The sequence below is a fragment of the Pteropus vampyrus genome, unplaced genomic scaffold, assembly GCF_000151845.1.
Source record: "Pteropus vampyrus isolate Shadow unplaced genomic scaffold, Pvam_2.0 Scaffold205, whole genome shotgun sequence".
Classification (NCBI taxonomy): Eukaryota; Metazoa; Chordata; class Mammalia; order Chiroptera; family Pteropodidae; genus Pteropus; species Pteropus vampyrus.
Genome location: NW_011888986.1, coordinates 1,117,232 through 1,123,167, shown reverse-complemented (window position 1 = coordinate 1,123,167; position 5,936 = coordinate 1,117,232). Strand labels below are relative to the sequence as shown.

Sequence of the window (5,936 nt, the reverse complement as noted above, 5' to 3'; positions counted from 1 at the left end):
GCCCCTCTATGGGGTTGCCATGTTCTCCCTTCTGAAGAGTCCACAGCAGGCCCCTGCCGAGTTCTGAGTCCTGTTGGAATCATTCCCTCACTCCTTTCTGCCATCAGTTGCTCCTCTTTCAAACCCTCTGGGCCTCTCACAGGGCACGGTGGGGGATGAGGTACAGCCCTTCTCCTTCCCACCCTCCTTAACCCTCCATGCTGCAACTGGTGTTAGGAGATGAACGAAGGTCACTTTGTGTCACCTCAGCTGGGTGACCTCCAGAAGAGAGAGTGGAGTCTGTGAGGGCAGGGTTAGAAGAACAAGGAGAGACATCTCAAGGACGAGCGTGACACTGAGAAAATTTTAATGCATTTACATTCTACTTCTAAAAAGACTCTGGTGAGGCCCCCTTAATTCATTTATGTTTTTCAATGGGCTTTAGGGAAATCACATTAGTTATTCTTTTTTTTTTAAGTGAGGTAACCCTTGGTTGACCTCACAAATTGCAAGGAACTTGTCAGCTTACAACCCCTTATTATTATTATTTTTTTAAAAAAATTTTTATGCCTACAGCACTTGGTCTTCCTAGGTGGTCTCCCATCCAAGTACTAACCAGGCCCAATCCTGCTTAGCTTCCAAGATCAGATGGGATCGGGCGTGTTCAGGGTGGCATGGTTGTAGACTCACATTGGTTATTCTTTAATGAAATTATCCCCCAAATGGGATATTAATTAGATTGTGTTGTGTATCTGCAAAGCCTCGTCCTCTTTACAAAGACAATTTCTTTTTCGATAGAGACCATTTTCATCCTGTACAGGAAAGCAAAGGCAAGAATGCTTAAACATCAGAACTACAGCCTGAGAAGATTGTGGCTGAGTGGGAGGCAGCCTCTTTGTATTATTTTTTTAAACGTCTCTGCAGTGCTTAGTGATGATATTTAGGTTCGAAGTACGTAGTTAATCTGAGTGTGTTCTAAAAGAAATTTCTAAGAGGTATACTTACCTTCTTTGGCAAGAATCCAGTGCCCTTCCTGTGCACCACAGAGGCAGGAGAAGGCTGTTTTCTCGGAGACGAGCCCTCTCGAAGGTGCCTTGTCCCAGCCTCTGGCTGCAGAGAAAAGACCTTGTGTGTAATGTCTTCTGCTTGCAGCTGCCACTGTGCTGAGGCTACCAAATGCTCTAACCCCGGTGCCCAGGGAGCTTTGCACACCCATGCCAGAGGTAGGAGATTGGAACCGAATGGGACGTGTCCCCAAGAGGATGTGTGTGGGACGGAACCTGGCCTGGGTGGTGTATCAATGCACAGCACAGGCCACTGCACTGGGAGGCGTGTGCGGTGTGGAGCTGAGCCAGTCTCGGTCTTTCTTTTTGGTGACTCTCTTACGTTCTGCAGCGGGAGAGTTGGCTGCTCCCAGGCCCTCTTCCTCTCCTTGCCTTGGCTGGGCTAGCAAGCAGGCTTTGTCTGTCCCTGCTCTCACTGGCAGAACACCATGTAATGACCTGCAGACCCTGATGGGCCTCTCCCTGTCACGACCCTTGTTCATTAGTCCCTGTGCTAAGCCTGATGTTGACCGTCCAGCCACAGTGCTCACATTCTGTTGCACATCTCAGCAGCCTGTTCATGAGTACCTGTCTCCTGTGCTCGGCCAGGGGTCATCTCTGCTGGGCTAGGGACAACCCTTGAGCACCTCTGGACTTCTGCCCAGGGTGGGGCTGGGCCAGGGCCTGGAGTGCAGCCGAGAAAGACCGAGATCTCAGAGGAGGGACTGTGCCTGCCTGCTGAGTGGCTTCTTCCTAGGACAAGAGCTCAGGAACAGCATCAATAACAGAGGGAAAACAGAATCTCCTCAACCCCTGCCCTCCTGTGGGTGGCCACCTCCTCATTAATTGGAAACGGAGAGGAGGCAGTTGTGAAATTCAGCTCCTTTGCCATCCGTGCCTCCTGTGGACTCCTCACTGTGTTTATGGACAAATGGTCACATGCTGTTGTCGGCCTGGCCTTGGAAGGGGTCCAGCAGGAGACAGCAGACAGAGGGAGGCCAGGAGCAAACACACATTGCACAACTCAGCATGGTCATCTGTCCCCTTTGCTGAGGGCTGCCTGGAGGCAGTCAGGTGATGTTGGACTGTAGGCCCCCTGCAAGCTGCCCCACAAAGGTTGAGCACTTGTGGCATGTAACCCAGCCTTGAAGGAGAATCTGGGCACATCACTCACTGTTGCCAGCCTCAGTTTCCCCATCTGCTGGGGGTGCATGGAGGAAGTCATCATGCACTCTGCTAGGCAGGCCCTGGGTGTGGGGTGTAACCCATTGTACAGGTGGGAGAACAGTGGGCTGTGCCTGTCTCACCCTCCTCAGGGCTTGCTCTGACTGGCGGCCTGGCTGCAAGGGAGGTGCGGGAGGCCTAGCAGGCGGGGGTAGCGTGGCTGCTCTGTGGGCAGTTGAGAAACATATTCCATGGGTAAGGTAGGGGTACTCGGGGACTCGCTCTTGTGTGATGAGTTGGAGGGATGTGGCCAGGGTGGCATTGCCTGCTCCTATGCCACTCAGCTCCTTCCAGCCAGGCGGCATCTGCAGCTACCCAGGGTTGTGACACCAGGACCCTGTGGGCACTGTCCCCTCAGCAAATGAACACCTTTAGATCTGTGGGTGGCGTTTGCAGCTCCTGGTGGGAGGTCATGGCTCGGGGCTCTACATCTGTTAAAGTACTGATGTCACCCACAGAACTGCCACATGTCTGCAACCCAGGAGGTTGGGAAGAAAAAAAGAACTTGTACGGGATTCTTGAGGCAAAGGGAGACTTTTGAAAAGGCCTGAGATTGGCTGGGACTCCAGGACAAAAAACCTGGATGTCCTCCCCACCTCCCAGTATACTAAGACAATGGGTCCAAGAATCCCCGGAACACTGGGGCTTTGAAGCCACATTCTCTGCTGGCCTGGCCACCCAGCAGTTGTTGTCACTCACCCTCCTAGGGCTTCCATGGGCTATCTAGGCATCTCTGGGAAGTCCCAGGGGTCCCCATCACTGCCCCACAGAAGGTTCTGACCTGCTGGTTACCAGAGTAGGGCTGAAGGGCAAGTAGTGTGAGCAGGCTTCTACAAAGTCCCCCAGGCTGGTGAGGGGTGGCTTTCATGTGTGCTATGCCCCTCCTGGGTGGGTGGCCAGCCTGGCCTTGCCCTACCCTAGGCTCCGCAAGTGGGGTGGATAGGCCTGGCTCTGTTCTCCTGTCCCTTGGCTCATGGCCCTGTAGAGACATTAATTTCCAAAACAAGAGAGTCCCCGTGCCCAAGTCCAGTGCTATCTGGTTAAGGACCAACGTCTCATTAGGCAGGCTGGAACCTGAATCCTTGCTCTGCATGAACTTGGGCAAACTGGCTTCTTACTGGGATGAGCATATTATCTCCTTCATAGGATGTCCTGAGACATTTGTATGTGGGAGGACATATACACAAGCCCTAAACACAGAGAATTTCAAACACTGTTAGTTCCTTTTCTCCTTATTGAAGAGGGAAGAGTGCTGAAAGTGGTTTATAGGAGCAATCCCTTGAGAGGAGTCACAGGCTTCCCCAGAGGGCTTCATTAGAGGGTGGGGCCTGAGAGGAAGCAATGAGCAAGAACAAGGTGCTGTAGCACCCCTGAGCCCTGTGCTGTATTTGAAGACCAAGACCAGGGCCCTTTCCTTAGAAGCCTGCTCTCCAGGTGGGGAGTGATGCACAGCTGACTCCAGGAAGGACCTGAGTTGGGTCAAGTTCCCAAGGGTGAGTAGCTTGGCAGACACTGGTGACACAGACAGTGCCTGGGAGGGGAGCATCGAGGGCCAGCCTGGGAGGACACAGTAAACACAATAAACAGTGATGGAACAGAGTCAGGAAGAGATGGCAAGTCTACATCATTGCATTTTGCTCCAGGACTTGGTTACATTTTAATGGTAAATGGCAAAGGATGAAATTCACCTGGCTGATGAGAATTTAAAAAGACTCTTCAGGCTTTGTTATGCAATGCTGTGGAGTGGGTAGGCTGAAATTCTGGGCTCCACAGACCAGCAGCTTCAGAATTCCTGGGAACCTCTGATCAACACAGGTTCCTGGGATCCCCTGCAGAAATTCTGCTCGGGCCAAGGCCAGGTCATCTGCATTAAAATCCCCTTCCCAGATTTGGAACCGCTGGTACAGACAACTAAGGAAAAGAACAAGGCCAGGAGTTCGGCTCTTTGCAATCTAATTATTGGAGGCTGTGGTGGTGGTGGTGGGGGTGGTGTTCTGTCTAATCTGCATAGCCCTTTCTCAGGTGGGGCAGGTCATGGCTCCCAGACACTGCCCTCTGAAAACAGGCGCAAAGTAGAAAGCCTCTGGCCTTTCTCTCTCAGCCTCTCCTCCCCCTGCTCTGAGAACTCAGCCTGGTTTAACCTCTGCAGAGGCTGACTGTTCTCCTCCTCCGGATACTCCAGGTCACGCATGGGGACGTGTGAAGGATACAACACCCACACACACCTTTGTCAACTTCTGATGGCACACTGAGCCGGATGGTGCAGGCAGCCTGCCAGGATACTGGAGGGACGAAATGTTCTGCCTGCACATTGCTGCACTCAGCTGCCACTGGGAGAACCTGTCTGGCCACTCTCACTCAGGAAGGAGCCAGAGGGAGTTGGTGCAGGACAGCACCCCCTCTGGGTATAGTGGCTCTGCCCTCCACAGGTGAGCTCAGGTGAACCCCAAAGTTGTATTTGTAATGTGGGCCCATGGGAGTCTTACAGCCTGAGGAGGCCACAAGGTTGCAGAACTTTCTGCCAGCCAGGTCACCTCTCGAGTCACCTGATGCCTCCCTTTCTTAGCCTCCTCTCTCCTCGGTGGGAAGGCTGCATTCCTGTCTTTAAAGGCTGAGAAACCAGGACCAGAAGAAGTGCAGGCAGGATTTCACTTCCTTATGTTCATGATTCCATCAATTGGAACAGGTGATGAGCCCATAAGCCTGGCCACGAGCTTCAGCACTAGACCAGAGATCATGCTAGCTGGATTTCAGAGCCAGTTCTGATGGACCTTGTTTGCTGTAAATGTGCATCTGGAGTTTTCAGCCTGATGTTCCTGCTACACATGTTAACATCACCAGCAGGTCGAAGGGGCAGTTTCTTGGTTCGTTGGTCTAGCTTACACTTGGTAGAACACCCTGTTATCCCAGAATGTGTTCCTGTGCACATGGCTGATCTCGTAGAGAAGTGATTTGAATGAGCTTAGAGAGGACAGCGAATCCTGTTTTGAATCCTGGCTCTCAGAGACACTGTTTTAATTGTTCATGGCCACAGATGGGGCCCTAGGGCTGTGCCTCCCTCCTTACAAGTTGCCGTCTTCATCTGCTGGATGAGACAGCCTCTGGTTTCTCCATGACTGGTTGTGCCAGATCTCGGAGGCCATTGGCACATGTGGAGTGGTTTATTCCCGATGGCAGGAGATACTTTATGTCCTCTCCATTATTCGATTTGGGAACTCAAAGACACCTCTAAGAGAAAGACGCTCGATGCTGAGCCATGTAGTCAAGGAAGCGAGAAAGGTCGGCGGAATCTGGTTAGCAGTCCTGGAGAAGGGCCTTGTGTCTTTGGGGTCTGACCCTGTAGATGGAAAGATGGATGAGTTCCCATAGCACAGCTAGAGGAAGGTCAAGCAAAGGCTTGGCTCTCGTCCCTTATGCTGTATGAGGACTTCTCTCCACCCATGAACAACTGATGGGAAAGGCCTGGGAAGGGGGTGGCCCACTTCCATCATGCCCTCCCATATGCCTGGGTCCGGTGTGGCCTGCAGGACACAGATGGACTTTAAAGTTACAGCCTCAGGGAACACGAAGAGCAGGAGACAGAGACTTCCATCTGATCTTGATTTGACTTACTGCTTGCTCATGCTTGGGGACACTTGAAGGGTATCACGCCCACACACGCCTTTGTCAATATCCGATGACCTGGGCTGA

General features: G+C 52.3%; 1 non-coding gene across 1 annotated transcript; it reads right to left on the bottom strand.

The window, feature by feature from the left end:
- Nucleotides 1-546: 546 nt before the first annotated feature.
- Nucleotides 547-665, bottom strand: LOC111746923. Its single transcript, XR_002783328.1, has one exon. It is a non-coding gene; the product is annotated as a 5S ribosomal RNA (ribosomal RNA).
- Nucleotides 666-5,936: the final 5,271 nt, after the last annotated feature.